Genomic DNA, 11,914 nt, shown 5'->3' on the forward strand with positions numbered 1-11,914 from the left:
CGTGTTGGGTACGCATGTGGGGTTGTATGTTGAATTCACCTGGTGTAGGTCGCCATAAAGAAAGGGAGGTCTGAGGCTACAATAAGGAGCTTGTGGGGGGAGAGGGACTTGAGGGAGGATACTAATGATAAGTGAGGGAGAGATTTGCCATTGGACCAAGTAATGAAGAGGGTCTCCAAAGAGATCCAATGAAGACGAGCAAGACCTTCCTTGATGCTGTTAGAGACAGAGAATTATGCATGTGAGAGAGTTTCTCATTCTTCCACGTGTTGGGTATGCATGTGGGGTTGTAAGTTGAATCCACCTGGTGTAGGTCGCCATGAAGAAAGGGAGGTTTGAGGCTACAATGAGGAGCTTGTGGGGGGATAGAGACTTGAGGGAGGATACTAATGATAGGTGAGGGAGGGATTTGCCATTGGACCAAGTAATGAAGAGGGTCTCCAAAGAGATGGAGGTCTCGAATAAGGGGCCAATGAAGACGAGCATGACCTTCCTTGATGCTCTTAGAGATAATGATGTTGCGAGTCAGCATATTGCCTTGGCAAAGTAACACAATAAAAACAATACATAAAATATACCAAAAGCACAAGTTCTTACCCTTCAAGGACACCTTTCATTCAGTAATCCTTGAATGATTTTGAGTCATGGACTTGCCAATGAGTGTGCCAAAAAACCTTCCTATAGCAAGCCTAGGGCGAATTGAACCCCCAATCTTAGTGTAATGAAGTAGTCTTGGGTGCACATGCACATGGGGAATGGGGCCTAGGCACTTGGGCTTATGGACATTTACATGTGTACTTTTAGGGGTCTTGGGCTATATGAGGCATAGGGCTCATGGACATTGTACCCTTTTTTATCATATTCACTTTATAGACATTCATGGACATTGTACCCTTTTATCATGTCTTGGGCTATATGAGGCATAGGGCTCATGGACATTGTACCCTTTTTTATTATATTCACTTTATAGACATTCATATATGAGGCATAGGGCTCATGGACATTGTACCCTTTTTTATCATATTCACTTTATAGACATTCATATATGAGGCATAGGGCTCATGGACATTGTACCCTTTTTTATCATATTCACTTTATGGACATTGTACCCTTTTATCATGTCTTGGGCTATATGAGGCATAGGGCTCATGGACATTGTACTCTTTTTTATCATATTCACTTTATAGACATTCATGTCTTCTTGGTGCTCTTGCCCAAGCTTTCAGGGCCTTTCTTGGCTATTTCCCTAGGATGGCGACCTACACCCATGTTGTCACTCCATGCTTTGAGTGGCCAACCCTAGTCTCTTTGCATTGGTATCAGAGCTCAGGTAGTGTATCACAAGCAGCCAGTTATAATGGCTCAGGTAGTGTATCGCAAGCAGAAAGTTAATGGCTCAGGTAGTGTATCACAAGCAGCCAGTTATAATGGCTCATGTAGTGTATCACAAGCAGCCAGTTATAATGGCTCAGGTAGTGTATCACAAGTAGCAGCAATATCTCAACTGTAGTGATGGTCTGCTCAAACAACGAAGTGAATGGCTTTACTCGAGATGGTGATCAGTTACATTGACATACTACCTGCCAAAACGAGCTGCTGCCAACAACCTAGAGTCACTTACGTCTCCCCACATGCTCCACTACAAGCAGTGCATGATCACCATGAGTGTGATGTAATATGATGGAGATAATCAAGCATGAGGCATGGAGCGAAACGGATCTTCTGCAATAGCGCAAACAACAAAAATAGTAACACGGCGGCAAGCAACCCTCTAACCCTCTCAGCAATCATCTAATCCTCTCTCTCGAACTGCAAGTCCCAGCAATGAACGGGTAAGGTGGTGTTGAGAAACACCTAGGAAAAAGAGATGGTTATTTAACCACCAAAGCCATAAAGGGTACGCCCTTGACACTTGAGCGCATAGATGACATCCATGGCGATCACGGTTTTGCGACGGGCGTGCTTTGTGTAAGTCACGGCATCCCTGATCACATTCTCCAAGAAGATCTTGAGCACACAACGGGTAAGGTGGTGTAGTGGGAACACAAGCATACCTTTGATTGTCAGTAGCGTAGAAGCCAAGGCATTCTACAACGCTCAATAGACACTGTCTTTGCACAACACAAAAATACTAGTTGGCCAAGTGTGAATTGTTTACCAGCATTAGAAAAGGTGTCCACGACCTGTATCATATAGTCGGCCAGCACCAATAATCACAGATGTAGTCGGCCAAGACAAGTGTCCTCCTGCCACCACAGGGCTGCCACCCAAGCCACAGAAAAATGGGAAAAAATGGGGGGAAAATACGGGGAGGATGATGCTAAACTTCGTCGGGGGGAGAAGTATGCTAACTACTCCATTGACGACGGGTACTTACTCTACAAGGGTAGGGTGTGTGTACCAACTATTGGTGACTTTCGAGCATGCATTCTTAGAGAAAGTCATGATAGTCCAAGTGCTGGTCATCCCGGGATACAAAAGACCTATGCACTAGTCAAACGACAATTTTATTGGCCTAGTTTGTTCAAGGATGTCCAGACTTATGTGCTGCAATGCAATAAGTGTCAGGTCAATAAGCATGAAAGGCTAAAGGTTGGGGGCTTGCTCCATCCTTTAAGCATTCCTCAAGAAAAATGGGAAAGCATTTCCATGGATTTCATCACCGGTTTACCCACGACAAGTCAAGGGAATGACTCGGTCTAGGTAGTGGTTGGATAGGTTAACCAAGATGGCAAAACTTATTGCCACCAAGAAAACGGTAAAAACGCCAGAGTTGGCAAAACTCTTTATTGAACATCTCTACAAGCTATATGGCTTGCCCGCAGATATAGTGTCGGATAGAGATAGAAAGTTCAACAGTCATTTTTGGAGGGAAGTCTTTAAAAAGTTGGATACATTACAAACCATCCCCTCCTACAATGATTTTGTCCTCAAAATCAAAGGGTGGCCGTGCAAAACAAACCAAAACAATTGACCCACAACATGTGGAGTCATATACCATAGTAAGTGCCAATAATCAATGATCCTGTGTAATAAGTCGAGTCGCCACCAACATCAAATGGAAAACCTTGAATATCAATGCACGAGCAATATCAACATCTCCAAGTCCAGCCTCTTGGATCAAATGGAAAACTCCATGGAACCAACTCCGAAACTATAAAACATGATGTCGCCTAGGTCAAAAAGATGATATAGTCATGCATCCTCAATCATCACATAATGTCCTGGATCAAATAGAAGTCCAAAGAACCACTGGTCCATATGCACACATGCATAACCACATGTACTGAAGGAAGCTCCATCCAATAATCTACCAAAATTATGATCCACATGACCGCCGAGATCAAATAGAAAATGTAAGGGGCCATCATCTATGATGAAGATAGTCATGTGCTTGCCATCAAAATTACATTCCAAATGGCACAAAGCACATCCAAAATGAATGCCCCACCTGCATAAACCATCCTCCCATGTCAACATCTACAAAGTCCAAAGATACACACCTCATCTTTATAGGCATAGATGTGATCATCCAAATACGCATGCTCACAGTACATATGGAAATCTCCACCATCAAGCATAGAGCAAATATCATCATAGTGGGTATCTCCATCATCAAAACTATCATCACATATTCCACCATCTAGCATAGAACATGCATCATCATAGACAACCCCATCCTCATGATAGGTGGTAGTACAATGATAATATGGCAAACCCTCCATAGGTATGAATCTCTCTATGTCATCCTCTATGCAATGAGCATAGCACCTATCAATGTCCCATGTACAAGGAGAATCACCATACACATCATGAAAAAAAGAAGCATCTCCAATAGCTATATATGTAAGGCATCACTATAATGCACGACACTCTGATGCATGTCAAATCATCATGTGCATAACCATCACCACATGTGTAATCTACCCACGTGTCCAAGGTACAATGCTTACGACCAACGTAAGCATGATCCTCATCAATACTAGACTCCGATAAATTCCACACGCGGTGTGGGATTCTTGAGCACATTTAGGGGTGTTTCTACACTTTCGGGCTTTAGCGGGACGACATGGGTATCCATTATTACCTCTACCTTGCCTACGATCGCCATGCTACCCACCATCATCGTCGTCGACATCACTATGCCTCCATCCCAAACGTTGATCGTGCGGCATCTTCTCATAACCTATCACTTTGGCTTTATGCCCATCATCTTGATTTACCATTTCATGTGAGGAGATGCATATCATTTGCCGAGTTCATACATACATTTGGCACATCGTGGCTTCGACCTCTAGATCCTTCTTCACCGACATCATGCTATGATGGCACATCATATTCATGTCACTTATGGATGTTTAAGCTTGAGATGTTATTGCCTAGCCAATTTAGACATTTATTTGATGAGGGGAATGTCCGTGCCAGATCATCCAGACGTTCTACATCATATGGTGATTTTGTTGAGCATCTATGTGTGACAGTTTTATGTCAAGAATGCTGGGAAAGCATTTTGACCGTCTTGTGTATGACATCGTGGAGACCTATCTGTTAAAGTTGCAACTGCTGTGATCGAGAGTCATCGAAGGACGTCTCGCATAGCAAACTCCCAATTTTTAATTTAAAAAAATGAGATATTTCATCTCTCCTCTCTCCTCTTTCAAACTAGATCAGAAAAGTGAGCCAAAATGGATCAAACTGAAGCTGGAAGCCTCTAGATCCCAGTTGGACTTGGTTAGTGGCCTCCCTACAATAAATTTCAGTTATTATGATCAAGTTATAATAGTTAAAGTAACTCACAGGGAAATTCTTATTCTATGGGAAAGAATCAACGGCTGTGCCTCACTTAAGGGAAAAAAAGCGATGATCTCTATGAACTAAGTGCAAGTCGTTTCCTTGATTCGGCCATGTGACCCGTGGGTTCAGTTGGAATACAAAGGATAGTTAAGGCTCTTGACCCTGTTAGATAAATTCTTGGTATTAGAAGATTTTCCTAGAGGAATTGCCTGTGCTTTATGGTGGGTGAGGAAAGTTTTTTCGGTCTCGGTTTCAGAAGAACTGTCGGACTAGTCCCTTGCCCGAACATTTGTGGGTGAGGCCCTGAGTGGGAAGCTCTGCCCTGTACACAAGAGGTTGCTACTTCTGCTACTAGCACTCTAGAGTTCGTCGATGCGCAGAGAGGGAAGGGGTCTCACAGAACACCTAACTGGGATCTCATCTTTCATGTGCACATTGATGCCTCTAATTTTACAATTTGATGTATCCTAGCACACCCAGAGGAACACAAATTGGACTATCCTATTAGTTTTGCAAGTCGGCAAACTAGATGAGGCTGAAATCGATTACACCACCATCATTGAGAGTGAAGGGTTAGCAATGGTTTGTGGTGTAAAGAAATTTTGGCATTACCTTCTTGGTAACAAATTTGTTTTCTATGTATTGATCACATCACGCCTTGTTGTATAGTAATAAATAAACCATGCTCCACACGGGAAGGATCACAAGGTGGTTGTTGATTCTTCTTGAGTTTGATTTTACAGGAGTTGTGAGGCCTGGCAAGAAACATGTCATGGCAGATCATCTATCCCACATACCTAATGGCGAAGCACCAATCGGGGTTAATTATGAGTTACCAGATGCTACACTATTCAAGGTTGAGGCTATTCGAGAATGGAGTGAGAAAATTGTTAAGATTTTAGCTAATGGTTTTTCAAAAGGATAGGAACTAAGGAAAGATTTAGCAAGAAAGTTACTAAAAGAGAGTGCACCTTACCAACTTATTTCCAGAACTCTTTATAGACAAGGTAAGGATGACATACTAAGACGCTGCCCCTAGTAGGGGAGGTTGAATACTTATACATCATCAAACAAGCACACCAAGGGGTAGCTCGTGTGAACACTTTGCATGTGATATTGTGGCAAGAAAAATATTCCAATCGTGGTACTGGTGGCCCACACTCTTCAAAGTTTATGTACTATTATCAAGGGATGTGATGTGCAACGTTGTTCCAAGCCACAAAAGAAGGACATGATGCCACCTACATCCTGTCAGAGGAGTCAACCAACCTTTTGAAAAATGGGGCTTAGATTTCATTGGCCCTATTAGTCCTGCTGTACGTGCCACAGATTATGTAACCAAATGGGCTAAAGCAAGAGCTTCACAAAAAGTGGATGCCATGTGACAACTGCTAGGTTTCTCTATGAGACCATCATTACATGATTTGGATATCCAAATCATTACATGATTTGGATATCCATTTGAGCTAGTGAGTGATCAAGGTTAGCATTTCATCAATGTTGTAATAAAAAATCTCACTAACACATTCATGATCACTCATCATCACCTTGCCATAAGTTAATGCATATTATCCATAGGCAAATGGCCAATAAGAGAGCACCCCCACAACAAGATTCAGTACTGACGAAGTCTGTTGAAGCTTGACACATTGACTTGGAATCTAAGCTCACAATAGCTTTATGGTCCTATTGCACATCATACAAAGTTGCATTTGGTTTCACACCTTCTAAGATGGTGTATGGACTTGAGGCAGTAATGCCTTGGGAGTTCATGATCCCTAGCTTAAGGGTAGCCATAAAAGTGAAAATCTTGATGGTGGTAATGAATTGGTTGACAAGTTATTTGTTTTAGAAAAATTCATGAAGGAGAGACAAATTGCAATGCAAAACATGCTGATAGAAAAGGACTTAAGAAAGAAGTGGTTTGACCAAAATCTCAAGGACAAGGAGATCAAGGTAGGAGATCTTGTACTCATGTATGGGGTCCATAGTGAAAAGAAAAAGCTTAAATATACTGGAAAGGGACCATTTAAGGTTTGTGAAGTTATTCCATAAGGTACTATACGTGTTGAAACTCTTAACGGAGTTAAAACTTTTGGTTTCCTTAATGGCAGTAAGATTAAAAAAATACTATAGACCTCTTACCAAAGAATCCTTATGTGCTTCTCATGACAAGAAAAGTCACCAAGGAAAGGGTAGCTTAAAAGAAGACCCAATCCCAAGAGGAAGCAAGAGAAAGATGAGCCAAACATAAAAAATGTGAAGTCCATCCTTCGTCTTTGTTATTTCTCTATTTTTCTGAGACTGTGATAAATATAAACTTCTCCCTCATCACCTTCCCTGATTATCTTAGGATAGTCACATTCTACAAGCTGTTATTGTTTTCTTGCTTAATTATTATCAAAGCAAACCTTACACCTGTTGCACAAGCCTTTGTGTGGGAGAGGTTGAAGGGGACACAAAGGAGCACATAGCACGTCTATGAACATCCATTCAATTGCCTAGCCCTTATGGGTGGTAAAGTTCTTTATGATGCATTACTTGATACGTGGCTAGTCACAATCTAATTTACTTCAATGCATGGAACCAGTTCGGAAAACCCCAACTCGTAGATACCTAAAGGTGAAAGGTATCCATGGTAGAAACACAAAGGTTCTTGGGCTATAACAAATAGAGATATACTAAAGCTACAAAGTGGCAACCCAAATCTACCTTGAAATGGGTTCCCAAGATTTCTCAATCCATACCACCTCAACTGACTAAGAAAGGAGGACCTCAACACAAGAATTGACATAGAAAGTCCAAGTTACAAGTTACCCCAAAATGGATCCCCAAATTCTTATTGAAAGCTCAAGGCTACTACGAGGCTAACCATTGTATTTGGATACCAAACATAAAATTATACCACTAGTCTCACTGCCGCCACATACAAATTCCCAAACATCCTCACATCAATGATGGATAAAGGCTTTAATAGCTCAAATGCCAACGAAGGAAAAGCTATTGTTGTAAAAGAACCTTCACCACCAATGCCCAAAAAAGTCAAGCTCCCAAAGAGAAACCCTATCACATGAGACATGGTGATTGATGGTGAAGCCTCTATTACATAACTAAAGGTTATAACCAAGCCCCAACCCCATTGGTTTCCCTAGAGCAACCCACCATGCAAGTGTCAACTCCATTGCCCATCCATAGTGGCAAACCCATAAGTTCCATCCAGTCTTACGAGAAGCTTTACCGCCATTACTAAAGGTGCTCCTAGCCAACAAACATTGATGGAGAAAAGTTGGAAGGGATGGTTACAAAAAACCTACAATACCTTTGTGAGGTCAAGGTATGATAGAAAGTAGGAAGGGGGACCTATGCTAATATCATTAACCCTCCACGTTTCTCTCCGACAAGGTTCATGTCTATATCAAGAGGGAGTCTATTGGAAAAAGCTAACCCATTGACAATATAGCTTGAACCAACATTGTACAGTAATATAGCAACTATACACATACTAAAAATCTAACTAACCATACAATTTAAAAAAGTAAAAAATAATTTTAAAAAAGATGATGAGAAGGAGCACATATCAAATAAAATAATGAAGTATGACTCTGTTGTGATTACAGGCTATGAGCATGGACTATTCATGGACCGACATGAGTGACCCTATCCTGAATCCAGATTTCCAGGAATGGTACTATCAATGGTAGCTAAGTATTCCTCCTTTCTAGACCCACGCACACTATTTTTATACACCACTAGGGGAGAGATGTTGTGGAGCGACCTTTGTGGACCCTTTCTATCTATAGTTCTATCCCCTTGCACCATGCCTTACCTGTAGGCATCACATGTTGTACGTAGCATCCTACTTATGTTGGCAGTGCAGAACGTTTTTTAGGCACTATGGGACATGACTATTTTCGCAGTCCATGGTAGAAGAGACACCATAATGACACATTTACGTGAGTGTATGTTACCCACTGGGAGGACCCTATCAAAATAGAACTATACAAGAACATCTTGTAGATCAGTGGAGAAGGGCAAGAACTTATGGACTTACACCGCCATTTTTTGGAGTAATATGTCCAACTCATTGTCCCTTCTGGAGTATGTGAGTGATTTTCGAGATAGCTTAGCTCATGGTAGCTACTTAGCTCACTTACCTATAGTATCCATGCCATCACAATAAGGATGCACTCAGACCCTTGCCTAGTATACCAGAGGACATATATTTATAAAGCACACCCAAGTGAGGATAAAAATCACCCTAGTGATGAGTGAAGAATTGAAGCATGCTTACGAACTATGGTTATCTAACAATGAGCTTGATAGATGAGTATTGAATTATAGGTTATTGAGGTGTAGTCGTGTAGACCAGATCCATAATTACAACATGAGGTGGACATGCAACCTCAATATGGATAGGATTTTTCTCATTACCTAGGTGTATTCTAACCCATCCTCACCTTTTGCCATTGTTTCAATCTTTTTATGATTCTCCATTTAGTGTTCGTTTGAGTGCTTACCTACATTCTTAGGTAATTGGTCTATCATTTTTCTAGTTATTACTTGAATAACCATTTAGGCTTTGGTCCTAATTCAATCTTCCCTGAAATTGACCTTAGAGTATGCCAAAGGAGGGGAATGTCAATAGTACAAGCATAAATGTGCGAGCGTTGCAAGCGGTGGATTTTAATATTGGCATAATATTCAATTTTCATTAGGTATATTTCCTAAGGAAACATATTGTTTGAGCACTGCCAAACATAATATGGGAGTATTCATATAGACCTTATTGCACATAAAGGGCAACAAATTATACATTTTCCATCCAATGAGCATTACCCTATCAAACTTACTAGGGACTAGCATTGGCATTGTGATAAACCACATCAGTATTGCTCTCTTAAATCTATGTGAGTGAGCAAAAATATGAAACAAAGCTAGACAACACTTATTTCATAGTATTATGCCTTTACAACTCATACATTATCCATACAATTAGCATTCATTTACCAAGCCAGCAAGAGACATGCATTCCAACCATCTCCAATTATAATAATGAAAACTCACATACATTTTTCTTTAGTTAATTCTTTGTGTGGGAAATAAAGCAAAATAAAGACAATGACCATTATCTAACCATTCCCAATCATAATGATGAAAATCCACATAGGACTCTTACGACTAATTCTATGAGTAGTCATCAAAATAAAACATAGCGACACTTAATTCAGTATTGTGTCATGTCTTTATGAATCATACATTCTCCATATCCAAGCTAGCAAGAGACATGCATTCCAATCCAATCATTTTCTTATATAATGTATCATGTCTTTTCCAATCATACATTTATTCTCAAATTATAATGATGAAATCCCATAAAATTGGTAGTCTCTAAATTCTATGTGTTAATAAAATGAAAGAAAGAAGGACAATTGTAACATTAATATGGTTTATCCATCTAGCTACTAGAAAGAGACACACATTCTATCAATTCTAAATCACAATGATGAAATCCCACAAATGTTTCCTTGTATTTATTGTATAGCAAGCATTGAAATGAAAGAAATGAAAATATTATTTACTTAAATATAGAATCTTGTCATACTAATGGTATAAAATAAGTCAATTAACTCTAGAAAGTCACATAAAACCATGCCATAAAATGATCAAACATATGTTTCAAAAAATCTAGAAAACTTGATACAACTAGGGAAACCAAAATGCCTCTCAAGGTCTATGTGAGGCACGTATCCATGCTAGAATCTAAACAACATCCACCTTTCATCAATAAGCATGCATCTTTTTCCATCCTATTGCTCCACTGGCATACGATCATATGAAGGATCCAAGATTATATGCCTTGCCATTTGCTCCGTATAATAAGGCAACTCACTATAATTGGGTACGGTATAAGAACAAGCACTACACATCAAAAGTCAAGATAGTCTACTTACTAGTCAAGAGGTGCATCATCCACAACAAATTGATCTTCATCATTGCTAGCAAAAGTCACCTCCATGCTAGCCACTTGTATGGTACCACAATAATTCTCTACAAAAGGAGTAAGATAGCCCCACATATCTCTTTGTCATTGTTAATGAGCATATAACCACGCTTTGTGTGCATAGAGGCTTTTAGCATAGGCCCCGTACCACCTCCAATATCCAAAACAGTACCTATTTGTTGTTGGACACAATGCATCCAACAAAAACAATAACATAAGAGAGTCACTCCGCTCAAGGGGACCTCACCATCCTCCAAGCTTACCATTATGATGTGCCCTCATAGATGAAGGCATATAACTGGTAAGTATCTCTGCATCAAGATTTTGTTGAAGTAGTTATCCCCCTATACACATAGTACCAATAGCTATTGGTTTCTTATAACAAAAAACCCATGCAAAGAATGAATATTAGTGTACCTTTTTTTCCCTCTCATGCTCATAAGGGGGACACATGCTAGCCTTGTGCAAAGCTAATGCAAAGAATGTAGTCATCTACACTAATTTTTTTAAAAAATTTATACATGACAAGAAAATAATGTATACCTAACCAATATGGTAGATAGCATGCCTTGAACACATAAGTATACTGTAGATGTTCCATATGGCTCTGAGCAATCCAAGATAAACCATCAACCCTACATGTGAAGCCATAAGCTCCACTAATGTGATAGATGAAAGTGGACAAAATATAAGAATCCAACCCATGTCATCCATGACTATGGAAGCCACCAAAAGTGAGAACTTGACATGGTCCTGAGTGAGTTGATTTCATGCCGGTATGTCTTCTACCACCATAATGTTATTACCTACACAAGGGCATGCTTCTTAAATTTAGAAAGAGATGAATGTGATGAATTGAGAGAACAATTTACAAAGAGTACCTATTGGAAGATCTATCACACTTAAATCAACACTCTAAGCACAAGGTTTTGAGTTGCAAATTTTCTCACCCTTGCGTAAGCTCATGTAGAACTCTCACATCACTGCAAATCCCTTTTTGAAATTTCTATCAATAAACTCTTTTCCTAGTAGTGAAATAAAATCATAGTTCCACACCTTCACCTCTTGTAATAATGTGGCCTTTTTCTCTAGTGCACCAAAGGTAGCCAATGGAGCATA

The sequence above is a fragment of the Cibotium barometz genome, chromosome 9 (genome assembly GCF_041138505.1).
Source record: "Cibotium barometz isolate CiBa-2024 chromosome 9, ASM4113850v1, whole genome shotgun sequence".
NCBI lineage: Eukaryota > Viridiplantae > Streptophyta > Polypodiopsida > Cyatheales > Cibotiaceae > Cibotium > Cibotium barometz.